Here is a 21085-nt window from a genome sequence, read left to right as displayed (position 1 = left end):
TAGGCTTGGGAATTTTATATTTATTTCCCTTTCTCCCAAAGCTTTTCGGGACAGAATGCTTTTTTATTTTTTTTAAGAGATGTGGCTGTGACTGGCATAGGCTGTCAGGAGGGAAAAGTCAGAGCCACTGGTATTCAGGCTGTTTTAGGAGTCACGTTGGGAATTAGGTAAGCTGAGCATGAGTTGTCTAGCATCTAGTTTCTTTCACTTCACAGTTTCTGATTTGGATTTTCCCATGCAGGTGTGGATAGTGGGATGAACATTATCCACTGGGCAAGGAATAGAGCTTCCAGCCCATCATATAGGAGCACCACTGGGTTTTGGCATTGGCAAAAGTTACATCAAGTATCAGGGAGATGAGGTAGGACCATCTCATGCTTGTGGTTTTGCATATGAAGGGGGCCTACTGGAGTTTGACATGGTCCTTGTCAGTTTGGGCAGTAATGATCTTGGAGGTCTGGGATGTGTGTGCATTAGGCCCTGGTGAGTAAAATCACATGCAACTGAACTAATTTGAGATCCTCTTTGAAAATGTAGACGGTTTTGTAAAAATGAGGGGTTACTGGAAGAGGAGGGTAATTTCAGTTTATAAATTCCATGGCTTGCCGGTGATAGGTTATGTTAAATTTTACTGCTGCACTTCAGTTGTTGTATTGTTTGTGATGTATTTTTAAGGTAAGCATTTCTGTAACTCTAAATAAAAGATATGTTTCGCTAGGGCCGAGATAGATTGATTGAACCATGCTACCTCAGGAGGAACGGAGGGGATCTTCCTTGCCCGTTGCAGCAGGCTGGGCCAGAATACTTGTACATTGAGAAGTGAAAAAACATTGGTTATGGGTAAGGATACAATTTTGTCATGGAGGTGACGGAATCCGTGACTTTAATGGACCTCTGTGACTTCTTTGGTTTCAGCCTCTGACGCAGAAGTAGTGGCCAGGGCCGGGTCAGTTCCCACAGGCGGAGCTGGGTCAGTCCCCACGGCTGGAGCAGCCCCAGTGGCTGAGCAGCAGCCGTTGGTCAGCCCTCGGTGGTGGGGCTTGGACTGTTAGATTCCCTGGATATTTTTAGTAAAAGTCAGACCCAGCTTGCAGGCTTCTGTAAATTTTTGTGTTTTGCCCACGACCTGTCCGAGACTTTTACTAAAAGTACCCATGACAAAATCTTAAGCTTAGTTATGGATGTGACATTTCGGAGCATTCAAGGGTTTTGTGTGATTGTCCATGGTTGTTCTGCCCCCTGCAGAGTGCAATCAGAAATTGGTTGTGACTTTTTACCCTGGCATCCAATTCTGGCATGAATGGTGGCTGTGAGTAGTTTGCTGAGTAATTGCTAATGAAATGATGGCATTCTCTAGTTTTTGGGGCAGTGGGAATTTAGGGAAGTCATTAACTCTTAATGGGGGTAGGGGAATCAAGACAGAGAGTCAGATAATGTCACAGGACAGTGCTATCCACTGCAAGGAGTTGCTGTTCTAACCCTTCTTATAGACTAGAGGATTTAGCCTGGGGTCCAGCCCAGCATCCTGTTTTGGGTGGGCTGGACGGTTTCAATTGGTCTAGTGGCTGCTTTGCCTGACCTTTGGATCAGCAAAATGTTAGATCAGTGGTTGGCTTCTGGCTGGGCAATTGACAGTGCCCACCCTTCACTATAGAATACACATTTCCCCTTCACTGATTTTTCTTTTGTTGAATTTTATTATTTAAGTTGCACCCTCTGTGCCATACAATTAATTATTACCGTTTTGAGATGTTTTTTCTTGGGAGGATTAAGAAAGGCTTCTCTGGCCCATGGTTTCTTTAGCTAATTCCGAATGCCACATAACAAGGAATTCTTTTTTTATTGCAGTAAATATTTTTGTAACACAGCATGCTTATTTAATGTAAGTAGGTTCCTGAGATACCATGTGAAATGAGACTCAGCTTTATTGGAATAGCCTAAAGAACTGAATAAATCCTCTAAGCCAATTGTATAAAAATGCAAATTTAAGGCAAGCAATTAAAAACAGATAGAAATTAGAGATTTGGATTTTGCAGCGCAAGCTTTCCAAAACCACTGCCAGATTACTGTACAATTTATCTGGATTCTGTCAGTGATAGTCAGACTAGATTTTGAAAAAGAGCAGCAAATCTGTCCCTCTGTAGCTCCTGTGACTTGCCTCAAATTTCATTCAAGTTGAAGTGTCTGTACAATCCCTTGAATAATTAGGAGTTAATCATTTGTACTTCAGAGCCTCTGATAGGCCTTAGAGTTGGGGGGTGGGAACAGATTTGGCTTTTTAATCGCCTTGTATATTGTACAGCTTGAGATAAATGACATAGACTGTCTGAAATCTACATTCTTGCTTCTGATGCAAAACTGTAATTAATTTTGTGCAGTGTTTCAGAATTGATGGTGGTCACTTGAATTTCTAATTTTTCATTCACTTCAAAGACCTTTTTTTAGAATGTGCTTAGAGTATGTGAATGCTCTCTGATGCTAATGTACTAAATGACTGTTTTACGCCTCTTTTTCAATAAGGTGAAACAGAGGTCAAGGCACATGGCTTGTGTTTATCTCTGTCTCAGCATGCTTCAGGATATGTCTTCTGACTTATAGGAAATACAATCAGAATTTATTAAATTATATCTAAATGCTTAAACTACACAGTATTCACTTCTGTGCCTTGTAGAAATCCAAGAGGGTTCATTCACAACTCCTATTCAGTATAAAACAATTAAGCACAATTTAGACAATAATTACCCTAATTAACTACACTCTAATGTTTGTATTCAAGATTATAGAAAAATTGTATCAGTTCCCTATTTAAATAATAAGAAGTCTCCCTAATTTCTATGTATTGATAGTAGTTGTATGTGCTTCTTTGTTTGGTATATTTCACTGTAAAAATATTTGTCAGTGAAAGATTGAACAATATGAATGAATTTGATTATGCCATTGTCAAAAACCCCATGCATCACAATTTCTTGTTTTTAATCACTACTGTAAACCTCACAGCCTGAGGGCATAGTTTTAATTTGGGTGCCATACTAATGAAAAGAAAAAAATAATTGTTTTGCCAGGATTTAATAATAAGCAATAAAATCAGCCAACCAGATTTTACCTCTGCATTCAATCTCTTTTTTATTATAAAACATTTTTGTCCTTTTTTTTTTAGATTACAGGCATAGATACCGAACATTTTACTAATAAATATTTCAGTTTGCTTATGAAGGCTAATGCTGTCATCTGAATATGGAATTATATTTCTTTCATGCTTCATTATCATTTCATGGTAGTAATGACAGTGAGGCGATGGAATATTTACAGGCTTTTCAGAAGACATTTATCCAATACATTTCCCTGAAGGGCACCTAGGCTTAAAGATACATTATCCTTTTATAAAACACTGCCCAGAATCCCAATTTCTGAATCAGCCAATCAGAACTTGTTTTGCAGCAGTTACTGGTAAAACCCTAAAGCCAGACCCATATTAATCCTGTGAATCTATGGGGGTTGGGGGAGGCAACGGGGGAAAAATAATTCTCACTTTTGAATCATCAGGGTTGATTTTTGGAGTAAAAAAATATTATTTCTCTGGTATTGCTACGGTTTTATCAAATTTGTAATTAAAACATTATACCAAAACTGGATAGATTGCAATGTTAGAGGATGGGGAGGTTCAAAGGTACACACGTATCTTATATTTAAAACATATGACTTTTAGATTTGTACATTAATTTATCTTAACTCCTTCTCTATTCTGTGTGTGTTGTTGTGCAAGCCAGATCCTGGGATCATGATGTTATACAGGTATATGGACATATGGCATAAAGCCATCACCTTTTAATACTATTGGGGTATTCTCTTGGCTTCCTCAAGAGATCAGTCGATGAGCCTTCTCACTATGAGCTGAGGTTATTTTGGATGCTTTCCATCATTTGGTCACAGAGCAACTCCTCATTTCAGTATAAGATACTTTTCTAATTGAGGAGAAAACAGTTAACAATTGTACCTTTATATAGCATCTTTCATTCCTAAAGATTCACAGGCTACACACATAGAGGCAGAATGGTCCAGTGGATAACTCACATCCAATTGTGAGTTAGGAGAACTGGGTTCTATTTCTGCTACTGATCTGTTGTTTGACCTTGAGGTAATCACCTTTCTCTGAGCTAAGTAGTGTATGTACATTACCGAAATGCATCTTTGAAGGGGAGAGATAGCAGCCATCTGGTACACAGCGCGCTAAACTGTGGGGGAAAGGGAGAAATTTTGGCCAAACAGTCAGAGCAAATCCTTGTTCTTAGGAAAAATCCTATAGTAATTTATAATATCTCTGCAGAACCATCTCATCTCAAAGATACACTCATTAAACTGCATGCAGCTTGCTTCATCTACCTCAGAGGGTTGATGGGCTGAGCTTGATCCTTCAGGGATTTCAGTGTGTGGTTTCAGGGAATTTAGCTGTCTCAAATCTTATACACAGTTTACCACTAAAAATTATCATGTGCTAGCTGATAATGGCACAAAGCTATTCATTACAAGAATAGGAAAACCTGTGTTGTATCTGCTACAAAATGTTGACTTTTTAAAGGGTGACAAATCTATTGAGCTCTGTGGTCTATCTTCTCCAGAAGGCTGAAGAGATTTGAATGGCCATGTGTTAGAGATAAATATAGTTCCTCTGTTTTAAAAAATACTTAAAATGGGCATTTGACAAAGAGGGGTCTGACTTTTCAAGGTTCCAGCTGTGCACCTACTGGCCCAGATACACTCACTGATGGAAAGGAGCCATTGTGGAGCATGTGACTGAGTGCCTGCGGACAGAAAGCCGGCCAAGGGAGTGGCTGCAGTTACCTTGCATCATAGTCTCTGTGGCTCTGCCAGAGGTCCCACAGGTGTCTAATGCTTTTGAAAAGTGAGTGGCACTGGCCTGGGAGGGAGGGCCTGTGATGAAGGTAGTTTGAAGAGCTGGTGATGCTTCTTGGCAGCCTCTCCCAGTGCTCCTAGTGGAACCCGTAAGGCACAACAGCAACAACAGCGTCTGCCCTCCACAAATGGTACATTTCAAAAGCTTCCTCTCTCATATGGCAGTTGGCATGTAGGGGTGTATTTTCAGCTGGGTTAAGGACCATTTCTTTGCACACACTAAAATAATTGCTTTTAAAAATCTGAGTATATGCTCCCCTAACTTCCTGTTTTGTACCAGAAGACAGGTAGTGAGAGGTACATGTGCCCAGAATTGTACCCATAGGTCAAATGGGCTGCAAAAACGAGATTTCCCAGTTTCTACCACCGGGATCGGAGCTCAGGACCTTGTAGAGCTGAAAGTATAAGTCTCTACAGCATGAGCTAAAAAGCCAGGCTGTCTAGTTGGTGCTGTAACAAACCTACCTCCTGTGTGGATTGGGCATAGAGGGGAATGCATAGCAGTAAGTTATGGAGGTACTAGTGGTGATTGAGCTAAAGCCTGAACTTGGATCCAGGCAGCTGAGCAGAGGCATTAGCATCTGCAGTCATTAATGAACTTCCTCTAATCATGTCTAGTCACAAATGACACAGATCTTGTACAGTGGGAACACTGTAAAATGTGCCTGTATTTAGTATTTTCATATATTCCAAATTGATGATTTTTTTACAATGTTTGTGCTTAGAACAGCTGGGGAAAATAGGGCTAATGCTGTAGACAGCAGAAATTGGACTCAGTGGATGTTAAGCCAAAAATAAAAATAAAAAATTGGGGACCTGTTAGTGTAAATGGGAATTAAACTGTGTTGTTTTATATTTTCCATACATATCTGTGCATGTGGCATTGTTTCCTTCTACAATGAGCAGAGTCTCATACTTTCTGACACTAAGATTCCATGATCACCTTTTGGCTTGGTGGTACCTGAAATATACCAATATATATACACGTCTTTACAAAATAGTTCTGTAAATGAGCCCTTCATGCATTTACTGGGGATAATGGGTTTTATGTGGTTGTGACACTAAAGATGACTGTATTCATATCCAGGTATCATATTGTATTCATATCCAACACACTATTGTAACTCTCTTTGTATAAAATATTCTTTATGAGGTATTATTTGATAACTAATAACTCACTGATCATTAATATTCTTGTGATATATGTATGCAGTGGGTATTAAGAGTTATGTGTATATATATTAGAATTGACTAAAGTTTGTTTAAACCAGGCATGTGAGGGGAAGTTGGTAAACAGTTCTGCCTTAGACAAAAGAATATGTAATTGATTCTTGGACCTGCCTGTTCTTCAGACAAAGACAATAAAGGTCCATATTTACATATGAGCAATAAACAGGACCACCAAGACAGCAGGGGGAGGAGATGGCAGGAAACAGAACTATTTGCATTTAAACAAACACCAGTGGAAGAAGAAAGCATGGAACTTCCTTCACCACCAGACTCCATGTCACCTTCCTCATAGCTTGAATAAACTTTACTTTGAGGGGTAACCCTCAGAAGAATCCATTTCAAAGGTTTACTGGTCTATAAATACAGGGGAGCTGAACCTCAAGTGATAAGATTGAGGTGAATTGAATCAACTGAGTGTATATAATATTACTGCACTGCAAGTATATAGAGTGATTAATTTCATTGTAAAATGTTGTATTAACACTATATATGAGGAAATTATATGAATAATTAATAATATGTTTTATAGTCTGTGGCCAAAGAGGGAGAAACAGGTTCCCTCCCAGACAGGAAAGAAGGCAGCTATTTACCTGTCTCCTGTGTAAATTAAACAATGGTGGAATGTAAACACTGGAAGTCCCATTTACAAACGGGGGATGGGAAGCCCACAGGAAAGGTAAAAGAGAATGAGGTCATCCTGCCTCATGAAACAGGGTCATTGAATGTTAAAAGATATAAACAAGGACAGAAGCCATCTTTGGTATTCATCAGTAGAGAAACTCAAGGGAACGGAGCTCTTGCAAGCTGAGAAAGATCAGTTCTTCAACCAAGGGGGAGGTTAAAGTCTCTGGGAACAGAACATAGGCGAGAAACCATCTTGAACAGAGCCTGTATCTTGCTAGATTAAGTTTTAGACATTTAGATGCATGTTTTCACTTTTATTTGCTTGTAACCCTTTCTGACTTCATTCCTTTTACTTGGCATCACTTAACCTATATTCTATTATTAATAAATTTGTTTTATTTTTACTATAAACCAACTCAGTGCTGTGTTTAATTGGAAAGGTGTATTTACTCCTTAAGTTAATTAGCTGTGATGTGCTTTTGTGTCTTTAGAGAAATAACCAAACCTTATTATTTCCTTGAATTGTCCAGGAGGGGGCTGGGCAATTACAAAATATGTGATTTTGGGAAAATTCAGGACTGGGAGTGTACTGAGGTCACCCTGCAAGTAATAACTGAGGCTTGTGAAAGCCAGAGTGGGACTGTAGGCAGGCTGCTGGGGTCAGAGCTGTCTAGCACTCAGACGCTCGGTGTGACCTGCTTGCTTGTTGGCTGGCTGTAAGCATCCCAGACTCAGAGTTACAGCAGCAAAGCATTGTGAGGCACCCAGAATTGAGGGGCAAGTGCCTCTCAGTGGTATAGATTGCCCCCAAACCCCGTAACAGTGGTATGTTACTACAAAACATATGGAAACAAGCTCTTTAAGAAGGGAGTGTATTTTGGGGGTTATCTCACACGGAGGAGGGAGTAGTTTCTCCCCTCTCCTTCCCCAAAATCCTCAGATTTCAAAATTAGAGATATTTGGTATAGGTGGCTATCAATTCACCATCTTAACAGGGCTGTTTGCTGTTGATTTTGCACGTTTTCAGTGCTGCTGCTGTCACAAGAACAGTGAAGATGTTGCTTGTGCTTTTCCTATCAATTATCTATCTAATCTAATATCTGTATCCATGGTATTTTTAAGACACTTATATAATACTCCTGGGCAGCTGAGTTATTCAGTAGTTGATGTCATCATTCCCTTCTGTGTGGTGTGTAAATGGTGTTTCAAAATTGTTGTAAATCTCTACAGCAGCATAAAATGTGTAGGTACCAACATGCTGTAATATCAACTGAAATTGTAGCTGATAAGGTATATCAATTCATTTGAGTGAGAAATGTATTTGTGTGTGTGTGTGTGTGTGTATGTGTATGTGTATGGGGGAAGGGGAGGACAGAAGCTTAGGTTCATCGAGAAATGATCAAATTCTATATACAATTATCTTTTACATAACTCCCCCAAATCTCTGCAAAGCTTAATTGTAAAAATAAAGACTGTGGGCCACATCCTGAGGTCCATATTCAGTTTTTACTCAGGCAAACTCGTAGTTACTTGAGTGGAAATTTTTCTTCACTAAGTAGCTTCGAATTTAGCCCAAGACTGCTAAATTGAAATGTCCTGAAATTTCTATTGCATTAATTACACCTGGTTTTTATTCCATTAAAAAACCACAAACCTTGCTCCAGAGGGGATTGTGTATAACAGTAACCTGTATCTCTAAGTAATCTTCCTTATAGAAGATTTACAGTTTGAGGGGTATAGTTCAGCAGGGTCACAGGATCATAAATGTGGATAAAAAGGAGGCTATGATCATGGCATCTGCCCACTGCAAATGTAGGATATCAGATCTTTTCAGCTCTACGTCAAAAGTGTTTTATGATGATTAGTACTGAACGTGTTCAAAAATACACGTTCAGTAAAGAACCATGCAGCATAAAAAAATCAAAACAGTAACTAGTAAGATTTCACTGCAAATAAAGCTTGTTAGAGGCTGAAAAATATTGCTGCCTACCAGAGGGACCGTACTACACATGAACTACATGGTGTGTATTTGTATTTCCTTTACACAGCTAGTTTTTTAAGGAATATCTGTAGCCTTTAGGTGTATGAAACTTTTTCCTCTGCCAAGGTTTACTTAAACCACCCCATTACTATGACCACCCACTATAGCCTTCTAGTCTTTTCAGAATTCAGTGTGGATAAAAAGTATATTATGATTACACTGGATTAAAACTTCACTGACATGGCACCAAAAATCCTGTTCTATAAGCTTGACATTAATAATTTCTACAGAGGAAAATGACTGTGTTTCTCTCCTTTTCCTTCCTTACCAGCCAAATGCTACATGTTCCTCTACAGTTAATTGGGGGGGTTAGGGAAACCCTGATAAATCCTAAGCAGCTGCATATGACTGTTATTACACAGGAGAATTTGAACTCCTAACATTTGGGATGAAATAAGTACTTAAAGCTGCTCACTGATCAAGAATGAAACATTTCTACTGTGCAAAGCTTGCCTTCACAAAGAATAAATCTGTAAACCATTAGCCTTTTTTTCATTCTTGCGAAGAGGATGCATCTCTGTGTAGTTGTTTGAAGCAGACACAACCCCTTGTAAAGTCATCATGGCTGGAATCTGATACAGCACTTGCTTTAAAATACACTTTGATCAGTGAGCATTAACCAAAGTGTCGACAAAAGGTCATTTGGCCTCAGGGAAGAAATAGAAAATTTTATGTACACAACACATTGCAGTGAGTACAGGGGTCATTATAACTAGCAGAATGGTTGATGTTTTTTCTCTTGTCTACTATGTGACTTTGAGCCTGCTGCAGAAGCAAGGATTGCTGAAGCAAAACTCCTCCTTCCAGAGATCACATGATCCCCTGTGAATTCTTGACAGGGCCAGTAAAGAGACCTGTCCCACAGTAGATATCATATTTTTGACATAGGACTTCAATTGCAAAAATGTTGATGACCAGTGCAAATGTATCGATTTGTTTTTTTCTCAATAGACCGAAGTGGTGTTTGTAGTTAGAAAAGAAGAAAGGTAGTGAAACAGAGTTGAATCTACTTCTTAGAAGCCTGGGTTATCAAACTCATTAATCTACATGTCAAGAGGCTAGGAATGAATAATTGTGTGTAGAATTTATCTGCCAACATGATAGTTACTTTTCAGCTCTTTCTTCAGTGCTCTTTCATTGTGCTTGGCTTTATTATATGCTTTGTCTTTTCTATTTCTAGTCTGTTGGGGAAGTGTAGAAATATGTACCTCAGCACTACAGAGGACAGTTGCTTTGAAACATGACACTGGTTAGTTCTTTGTATGCACATTTATTCTTTCTTAAGTGCTGAAACATTAGTGTAGCTTACATTGTTTACTATCTGTTAAAATATTAAGTTTAACACTATGAATATTCACTCCCAAAATGTTGCCTTACATAGGGTATATTTATATGTCATTTTGGATATTTGTGTAGAGTACATGGACTCCTTTCTCAAAATTTTGTTCTTGAAGGTAAGGCTTACTAGTGATAGGGATTCAAAATGTTTGTTTATAACAACATTAACTTTCAGGAACCTTACTCCAACTGAGATAATTTCATCCATTATAAAACAGTAATAGGTATGTTTCCTTGGAGCAAAAAACCCACGCTGATTGGGGTGGGGGAAAGCGAAGCAGTTCTGCGAGAATATGAAGCTAACTCAGAAAGAAATTTTAAATGTGTAGTGTTCTAATTGAAAGGTCATGGACCTGATTCTGATCTTGCACTGGTTTTATGCAAATGTGGCACTTAAGTGGCTTCAATAGATTTATTTATGATTGTCTCCATTTACTTAGATCAAACACATACTCCCTGATCTTGATCGTTATACAGTGTCTTCAAGAGAAAAATTATTTCCATGATACTATTTGGTGTGGCAGAATTTTCCTGTTTTAAATGTATATTTGTGGGTAGCTTCTTTGTTACTCAACACAACCATGCAAGAAGCCGCCCAGATATTGGCTATGGAACCCCTGCACTGCTGCGCGCTTAAGAAGGGGCTGTGACCCCCCGAGTTGGGGGATGGCCAGTCTATGCTGCCTGTGCATTCCCAGGGGCAAGCAGCGGGGGAGGGGTGTAGTGCACAGTGGACCTTTAACCGAGAGGTATAAGTGCTGCTGCTAAGCACATTTCCCCCTGTGCCCCAGAAGTCCCTGAGGCATTCGCTATCTTACCTTGCACAGGCAGAAAGCCTGAGCATCACCACTTGGGTGTTACATTTCCACTCCCCTCTTCAGGAACCAGGGTGAGTGACTCTGGCAGCCAAAGCTGGATTTTGGTCCTTACAGCACTGTTTTTACACCACTATTTATTTGAATAATGAATGGGAAATGTTTTATTTTTAGAGGGTAACAAACAATATGGTCCAATATTTTTACCTGGACTTACCACAATATTTGATTAAAAACAAAACATTTAAATGAGAAGGGGAGGGAGTTCTACATTCAGCAGTGTATATGGTGACTGTTTGAATGAAAGTACTGCAAGCCTAAGTAGTTTCAACAATGTTTCCTTCATCCCAGGAGCATCTGAACCCAGCTTCTGCCTTGTCAGCCACATTTATGATGTGTTCATAATTAAATGTCCACGAAGCTCACAGCATGCTGACCACAGAGGGGCCATAAGCAGTAAAGATAAATGAGAGCGAGAGATGTAATATTGCTTCACTTGTGGGTTTAGTCTGATGTTAAAGATTGTCAGAGATAATTATTAATATGTGACCTGGTTGAGTCTTTATGTGAACGATCACAATTTTAATAAAGTGGTAAACTCCACTCTCTCTGCATACTCATGTTCTTCATCTGACTCTTTTACATTTAATTCTAGAATTTCAGGACACATTCTGGTATTTTAAACTAGTGAAAGGATAGCCCTTTTATATAACCATATGCTGTAATGCAGGAGACGGGAAAGTCTGGCAGGGATAGTAAGCTAAGTGACATAACATTAACCTGCATATAAAGATCTTGGTAAATAAGAGTGAAATTTGAACGGGAAGCTGTAATTTAGGTTGTGGGTTGGGTATAAAATCTAATACAATTGATAACAAATACTTCTGATGAATCTCTGGTCAAACAAGGCTTGGCATCCTTCTTTGCTGATACCCATAAAGAATGGCTGAATGTGCCATATGTAATCCTGCATTCTTTGTACACCTAAAACCCTATTGACTACAGTGAGAGTTTTGATGTCAAGGAATGTAGGAGTGACCTAACAGTCTGCCTGTATGCCGAAAATATCTGCTTCACAGAACTAGAAAAGTACATTCGTTGTTGTATTTAGATGTCTAAGAAGACATTGTCATTTTCCTTTTTTTGCTTTTGCTTATATCTTTGAATTTCATTGACAGACAATTGATCAAAAGATAAATTCCAGCTTGGAGAATGAACTCACTGTTATAAAATAAAGGTATCCAGAAAGAAATACACTTATATTGTGACTGGCACATTGTTAAAACTGTCCACTGAATATTTAAAATATCTTATCTCTTATTTATTTAAAATAATTGCAGCTGTACAAAGGGGAATATTCTTCAGTCCAGTTGTATCATGAAATGACATTATACTGATGCAATTTTTTTAAAAGTCTGATGAGTGTACCAAGGTAGGACATTACCATAAGTAATGCTACCAGCTTTTATGTCTGGTATTTAAATTTGCAACTATAAGAGCACAAAAAGCTGAAATTGATGGGGTTAGCTTTGTTTTCTTTGCACAATTACTTAGACCAAGTGGTACCTCACAGTGTTGGGGCATCAGTACAGGAAATTTTAAACCCCTGATTAAAAATCCCCCAAGGCAACTTATTTTCCCTTAAAAATAACTTTTAAAAAATTTCTACATAAACTATTACTTCCTACTCAGAAAGTCTGTGTGTGTTAGTTACCTTTTAAAGATCCTGTTCTTTAGCCATGTGACAGGGTGTGTAGGATCCACATGGATGGCAAGGCTAGCCACGCTCTTCTGGCCCTGTTAATCATGCATGAAGGAGAGGAGGCCTTTAAAAGGAAGGAAACTGCAGTCAGCAGGTGGGGAAGGAGCAGGCTTGCCCTAAGTAGCAGAATGTAAGAATGACTCCTGAAGCCACGGAAGGAACTCCCAGGGTAGGACAGGGAGAGACTGAGCCTGTCTCAGAGACCCAAGCACAGTGAGTCCCCCAAATCATTATGTTGGGACTAGATCATTGGTAACAACCCCCCCACATCCTCCGGCTTTGCTGGGACTGCAGGAAGGGAGTATCCCTGAATATGTGGTGGGTTTATCACTTTCATTTTAGTCCCCCAGCTGGAGAGACTTAAAGAGGCTCACAAAGGGGAGAGCCCCCCTGGCCCTTGCATATAGTAGGAGAGTGTGGCCTGTGTTGTGACCACCCAATGTAGATAACTGGGTGCGGTCAGGGTCCCCCACCCCTTGAGGGAGGAACCACCAAGGGCTCTGTTACAAGCCATTTCACAAGTTGAACTCCCATTGACTTTGTTGAGAGTTTCACGTGTGGAACAGCTACATAGTCATTATTAACAATTATGTATGCAATGCATAGCACTTTACAAACAAAGCTCAGATCTGGAAATGCTTATGCCCGATAAATATTACCTTAGTCCGCACTGAAGGAGGAAGAGGAATTGGTCATAGTGACAGCTGGGAGTAGTGGAATGATATTAAGCAATGGATTGAATAGGTTCAATCCTCCCCCCACTGAAGAAGACAGTGGGATCATTTAGGGAGTGAATTGCTATCAATGTGAGTAAAGGTATTGGGATCTGGCCCATTGTTCTGTTTTAATTTAAAAAAACAAAACTGTAGGAGTGGGATAAGAAAATATCTGCCCAATCCATTGACTGAAAGGTATTTTCCGTATGCAGAATATTACCAAACCATTTGCTACTGTCTAGTGTGTATGGGAGCATATGCAGTAACTACTACATACCATTATGTTACTCAGTGGAATGTTGCTTGATTAGCTGCAGACTGGAGGATAATAGACTGTCCCTAAGTCCAACCACTTCTTCAGCTTGCCAGTGTATACAAAATACTAATGATACATATTTAAGTGATGTATATATCAAAATGTTATAGTAGTTTTATGACATAAATAAAAGTAATTGTATTCATTAGCATGATAAAAATATGCAAATGTTTATTAAATTCCGTCATTTATCAAGAACAAATGCTATAGCATTATATCTTTGTTTGGAAGATCAGCCCAAGCATTTTGTCAAAGTTTGCCTGTCAGTCTCACATATCCTTACAAGTGTAATTGATGTTAATACGCTAGAGAAGAGGAGGTGCAAACGTAGAAAATAATGCAAATGCAGAGATCCAAAGAATTGTTAATTAGTTATAAATATGTTGATGTGCTTTCAGATTGGAGGCTTAAACAAAAGAATATCATTTGGATAATAAAAATGTCCATTACATATAAATGGCTATGCACAGGTAAAGGAAAGAAAGGTGATCTGTCAAATCAATACTTGCAGAGCTGAATTAGTCACACACATTTGACAAGACATGATTCTGTGTTATTTCTGCCTACTGTAGCAGTATAGCGTGATCATGCATTATTAATCAAAAAAACTCTCTTAAGAAATTCATTATCTCACAGTAAACAAAGACCATTTAATTTTTTTTGACAAAATGTAGATCTGAAGTATTGCTTTTAAATTTACTCAATAGTTATTTCCCAGTGAATGTTCCTGTTTTTCATCACTTAAATACTTGCACTAGTTCTGTTCACATCACAGTTATAGCCTTACACATGTAGCCATTGTTTCTTCATAACAGCCCTACATTTTGAGGTTGTGGCTTAGGGGTACAATGTCATTCATATATTATTAGAGGTAGATTTAATATTCTTAATGAGTGACCGTGAATTTAGCAGAATTAAAGAGCTTTATACTAACTAAATGATGACCACAGGAGAGTCAAGATAATTGTCTATGGTTTTTGAAGGGTGCAAACACCAAAAAGTGAGAATTGCTCCTAGTGATGTAATGGGTGATAACTAGAAGTGGTGAATGATATGGAATGCATAGGTTCAATTCTCCCATTGAAGTCAGTGGGAGTTGACTGTGACTTAAACAGGAGGAGGATTAAGCCCAGTATTATGGTGTAAAAGCTTCATGATAGTCGCTTGCCACAAATCAGACATGATCTCTCCCAAAGGCAGTGGTGGAAAACTCATCTCACCTTGGTCCAGACATTGGCAATTATACTGTAGGTAGAACCTTATGTTACCAGAGAGCTGGACTAGAGGATGAGCCTTTTCCATCACCAACTTCTCCCATTTCATGACTGGTTATGTTGTATGTAACTATTCAACTTAGTTTATTAATAGGAAATAATACTACTAATGTCATAATGATACTTGCACATATGTAGTATCTTGCAACCAAAGATTTTAAAGTGCTTTGCAAACATTAATGAATTTAGGCTGGCAACACTCCTGTGAAGCAAGTAAATATATCTGTATCAACAATAATGCCTGTTGCATTTTAGCTGCGTTTTTCTGCTGCATAACTTTCATGCTCTGAAAAAGAAAAGCTGAATTAAAACAAATGTTCAACATTAATTTATGACCAGGAGAATAATTAATATAGCAAGTAGTCTTACTATTCTTGTGGCCACTTGATTTTTTGCAAAGCACGGGTACTGGGATCCATTCCTCCAATATAAAAATCTGTTTGGAGAGCTGGGTGATCGGTGGGATTATGCCCAGGTGGATGGAGTGCTGTCTAACTTTTTTTTTTTTTTTTTTTTTAAATACGGACCAGATGATAAACTTAAAGCCCCAAGAGAGAATGGAATTAAACTAACAATTTTTGCATAAAAATAGTCAATTCTCTCAGCTAAACTATAGAATGACAATGGGAACGTTAAACTGCAGCCGTTAGTTGTAGAGATTTGACTGCACAGTTAATGTGACACAGATTTTATATTATTTTATCACACTGACAATTTTATACTAGATATTCAGAATTCATTATAATAATAGAACATTGTTCATAAGACAAATTTGCATATGTGTTACATAATGAAATCTGATATACTTTGCAAGACTGCAATATCATAACAATGTTCAGATTTGTGGGGTAAATGTAATGGAGTAATGAAATAATTAAATAAAATCATTGTGGGTGATCACATTTTGCTTCCAACACCCATTATATGAAGTAAGCACGTTGCACTGGGGGAAAATTTTCAAAGGTGCCTATGTTACCTAGAAGCCTAAATCTTGTGACTTTCAAAGCTGTTAGGTTGTGATATTCAGTGGGGTTTTGTCACTTGAGAGTCTCAGTTCCACTGACTTTCAATAAGATTTAGAACGCTGCAGTGGCTCAGCTGCGCTGCTGTAGTGCTTTCGTGAAGACACTACCTGTGCTGACGGGATGGCTTCTCCCAAAGGGGGTGGCGTCCCGCTGCCAGATTTGGCTCATGAGTGAGAATACCAACCTCAGGGCACACGGTTAAGAAGTAGGGAACAAACCCCAAACTGATTGTGAGTTCTATACTTAGATTTCACCAACCAAATAACAAGTGTAAACTCCTCAGGCACTATACAGCCTTAACATGGAGTCACAGACAGTCCTCTTGGGCATTCCAATGTATCTTGCCACCCAGGCAAGCTTGTCTCTGTGACAGATGGTCGCCCTACATCAAAGATCACCAAATGTTCAGATTACTCCCAGTCCCAAATAAAGTCACTTACTCCAGGTCAATTTGCACCTTAGACCTCACACCAAAGACAATGCTGGTAGCCAATCCTGTAACAAACTAACTGAAGGTTTATTAACTAGGAAACAGAAATGAGTTATTTACAAGGTTAAAGAAGGTAAGCATACGCACACATGAGATACAACCTTAAGTTCAAAAGGTAATAGAAGCTTCTATAATAGCTTAGTGGTTTGAGCATTGGCCTGCTAAACCCAGGGTTGTGAGTTCAGTCCTTGAGGGGGCCATTTAGGGATCTGGGGCAAAAATTGGGGATTGCTCCTGCTTTGAGCAGGGGGTTGGACTAGGTGACCTCCTGAGGTCCCTTCCAACCCTGATATTCTATGATAATAAACAAGCTTTAACATCCTTTGAGGCTAACCCAAGCCTCTAGGGGATCTCTTGCTTATGTTTAGGAATGGTTGCCTCAGAGTGCAGATAGAATAAAGAGACCCTCATTCTTTCTGGCCAGGGATTTTATTCCCATCTCCCTAGACCACAGCCTGTCACCTAAGTGCTTTTGAAAATTATTCACTACATGAAAGGTGAAGTTCCTGACCTATTAAATCTCCCTGACCTTCTGCATGTAACCTCTTCATGGGTGGGGATGGGGGTGGGGGGGGGGAAGAGAAATTGACAGTCTGTTACAATGGCCCATTTGGATTCAATAGTTCTTCCTGATGAGCAGGAGATAACACATTCTGTAGGAATCCAGCATTTTGCATTAGGTGAAGTTTTTCCTCCTATTTGATGAGTAACATAGTTTCAGAATATTTTACAGCAAACACTTAAGTATTACCTTATAGCATGGGATACAGATATTATAAGTAGGATTAATACATGCAGCATCCTACAAGCATTTCATAAAGTCTAAACATGAAATACATTCTTAAACACTTGTGTCTATTTGAACTATGCTAACTCACAGGTAAGCAGATTGGTTTCCAGCTATGCATTTGTTCGTGTTCAGGTAGGCCCAGTGCCTTGGCATCAGCTGGCAGCTGGTCCACCAGCATCACAATAGGTACTTCACCTCCCCAAGAGGCAGAAGCGAGGTTGACAAAAGAATTCCATTGTGGAATGCTTGTAGAATGCTAGCTCTGTCTATACCAGTGGCTAGGTCTGTTTAAATGTGTTGGTCAGGGGGTGCAGATTTTTCACACCCCTGAGCGATGTAGTTATACTGACTTAATTCCCTAGTGTAGACCAGATCTTAATGTATGTCTACGCTGCAGTAAAACATCTGGTCCAAGTCAGGTGACTCACGCTTGCGGGGCTCGGGCTGTGGGGTTGTATGAGGCCAGGCTCTATCTTGGTATGCAAGGTATGTCTACACTGCAATTTTATAACCCTCCAGTCTGAGCCCTGCGAGCCTGAGTAAGCTGACATTACCAGCCATGGGTGTTTTATTGTCATGTAGACATACCCTTAGTCTCCTAAGTGCCTAAATCACTTTTGAAAATGGGACTTGTGAGCCTGTCACCTAAGTGCTTTTGAAAATTATTCACTACATGAAAGGTGAAGTTCCTGACCTATTAAAGTCAATGGGAAAATTCCCATTAACTTCACTGGAGCCAGGGTTTTATCAAAAGAGTTTATGTAGCGTGCCAAAGTCAACATTAAATGTTAAGCTAGAGTACCCAGTGTCCCCATAAATGTATTTATTACAAAGACATCTTACTTCAAACAAACTCCCATGCTTGCTACGACGTTCACCCAACAGCACTGACCAGAATACAAAATGGACAGAATGCTTGGGCAGATGTCTTTCGCGTGTTTGAACTTCACTTCTCCCTTATTCTGCATGCAGTAGAAGAAAATGCTATCATATGGCACATGTCATATCTTCTCTTTAGTGCCTGGAAACATGATAGGGCACTGTCCCTTTAAAATAGAGACAGGTGGGGTACCCTCTCCAGATTATAAGATTTTACTGGCTGTCAGCCTCAGGAAGGCTCTTTTTGGGGTGGGGAATGGGGGAAATCTATGAGACCTGCAATACAGGAACCCAGTTTGGAGATATGGGTTTTGCCTCTTTTTAGCTGTCTTTTCTTGTCTCTCCCCCTTCCCCCCTTTTAAAAAGAAATAAATGAACTGGGATTTGGCTTTGTGACACTGGAGTCCTCGCAGTTCTCGAGCTCTGGGATCTGGTTGATCCCAATGCTACATTTTAGTAAAAAAAATTTTGTTCAAAATTTTTCCAATTTAGATTTTCTATAAAATGTATAATTGAAAAATCAAAGTTTCAACCTGTTCTTTGAATAGTCCAGAAAGTGAGTCGTTTGCCTGGGAGGAAGCTATTTTCTGTAGTGTTCTTCTGCCTGTGTGTGCTTGTGGCTGTTGCCAAAATGCCGATGCCAGACCAAGGTGCTGTGCTCAATTTTGGGAATCTCCCACCTTGTTTGTGAAGGTTGTTGTCTTTACCTGTCCTATTTTAAACTCCTGTCTGGTGATATGATACATGTCGATTCAGGAGTTATACTTATGTTCTTTCTTGGATCCTGTGACATAACAGAAATAGATGTGAAACTATGTTGAATCTAACTTTTCCTCATTACGAGCTCTCTTCTACTCCTAGTAAGCAAGTAGATCTCTCTTCTGAAGCCAGTATTTGATTAATCAAACTGTCATGCCTAGTTTACGCACTCTCCAATTTATGTTCTTGAATTGAACAAAATCTAAATGACATTGATTGTCACAGCTCTCATAAAAATGACCTGCTTCCACCTCACCAATGGCTGATGTTCTTTAGGGAGAGCTCATTGATTCAGAAGACACAGACGATATTTTTGTTCATGTAGAGACAAGCAGAATTAAGGCAGAAGCAGTGCTAGTACTGCCAGAACAAGCCAAGGGAGTTTTCTGGTTTGACTACTGGGAAATCAACACTTTAAGCTACTCTTGTCCCTTTCACTAAGTGTTATTTTCACCTCTCTTTGCTTTGCTGATTTCTGGAGTTATCATTGTGCCACCAGTTTGAAGCCTAGTGCTACTACAGGCTTCATCATCATCTCCCAGAAGTTCACACGGCAGCATATCAAGTGAGTACATTAGGAGTATAATTTTCTGCATCAGGTAGGAGTTTCATCCTCAAACAGGATTTCTTTGACCCTGCAGAAGACGGTGTGGTAAGAGAAAGTTTTGAAAAATATATGGCAGGTGGTGTCAGCTAACTTTTTATGTTTGGGTATTGAAACCTTAACTTTCTTAACTGACCACATTTGCCTGATCTTTTTTGATAATTTTTTACAGATATTACAAGGCACATTCTCAAGGATATAAGATCACCTCATAGTAACTGAAAGGGATTTCACTTGGCTTCCTTGCTCTATTCAGAAACATTTATCTTTGCCAACATTTCATTTTCTTTCATAAAGAAAAGCATCATAGCCTCCTGCTGTGCCATTATTCTGTTTATCTTGTATTGGATGTGTGGTGTTAGACTGAGTTGTTAAAGCAGATAGTGCCTTAACTCTACCATTTCACTATTGCAGTGCAGCCACTTCTTTAACAGTGCTTAAACACCTCCGGGATGATGCTATTGATAAACCTTAGATAGATGCATGGAACAGTGTCGAAATAGAAATGTCTTAGCACAATATCACTAGAATTATAACAAGAGATCTAATGACCTAGCAAGATATTTTAATATCTTTACCTGATAACAAATACCAATTGACAGCAAGATGGCCCATGAAACCAAATCCCTGTTGGCTGAAATGTTGCTTCCTCCTCTTTCCTAATGTCTTTCTTCTGACTGTGTCCTGGGTACGCTACATTTGCTGGATGTGTGGAGTTTGATACTATTCCCATTTGAAATCATTGGGAGTTTTGCCCCACATGAGAGAACAGAAGTGGACCACAAAAGGTGGGATATCTATGCCAATACAACACAGATGATGGCCTCGTTTATAGGGCTAAACTCTGTGATTCTTAATTGAGCAAAACTTCTCAAAAGGAGTTTGCTCAATTATGGATTTTGGAATTTGGCCCTCAGGGTTTTTTTGTTTTGTTTTGTTTTGTCTCTGAGGCTGCCTTAGATTTGCACACCTTTTTAACCTGGTGTTTTCTTTGCTACTGTAAGTTTGCAATTCTCTTTTTGAAAAGTAAAGGATCACATATAATTTATTTATTTCATGGGCATGTTTTATGTTTGTAAGAAATGAACAGGTGTTTAGAAAACAAAGCTACTGGTCACTCCTTTTGTTACTGCTACATTGTTGATCAATTGTATGAATTTTACAGCATAGCTGAATTGGGATGTATGTTTCAGAGGCATTTCAATCAAGTCCCAGTCACTCTGGGCTTCAAGGCTTGGGTTTATTTTTTCTAGCAGTGCAATCTTCAAAGATTATACTTCATGCAACATTTTCAGCCATGTCAACATTCCTTACAAAATACAAAGATGGGCCTTATTTCATAGAGATGGCACAAAATAATACAATAAAATGGATTTATTTTATCTTAATTTATTTAAAATGTGTATAGACAGAACTGGAGTAAAATCCATGAGATGAAATATCTTGTTTGCATGAATATATTGAAAAATTCAGCAGAGTTCTAACTAAGGGGAAGGAAAGTAAAATCTTTG

Source organism: Chelonia mydas, chromosome 12 (genome assembly GCF_015237465.2).
Source record: "Chelonia mydas isolate rCheMyd1 chromosome 12, rCheMyd1.pri.v2, whole genome shotgun sequence".
NCBI lineage: Eukaryota > Metazoa > Chordata > Testudines > Cheloniidae > Chelonia > Chelonia mydas.
This window is presented reverse-complemented; position numbering follows the sequence as displayed.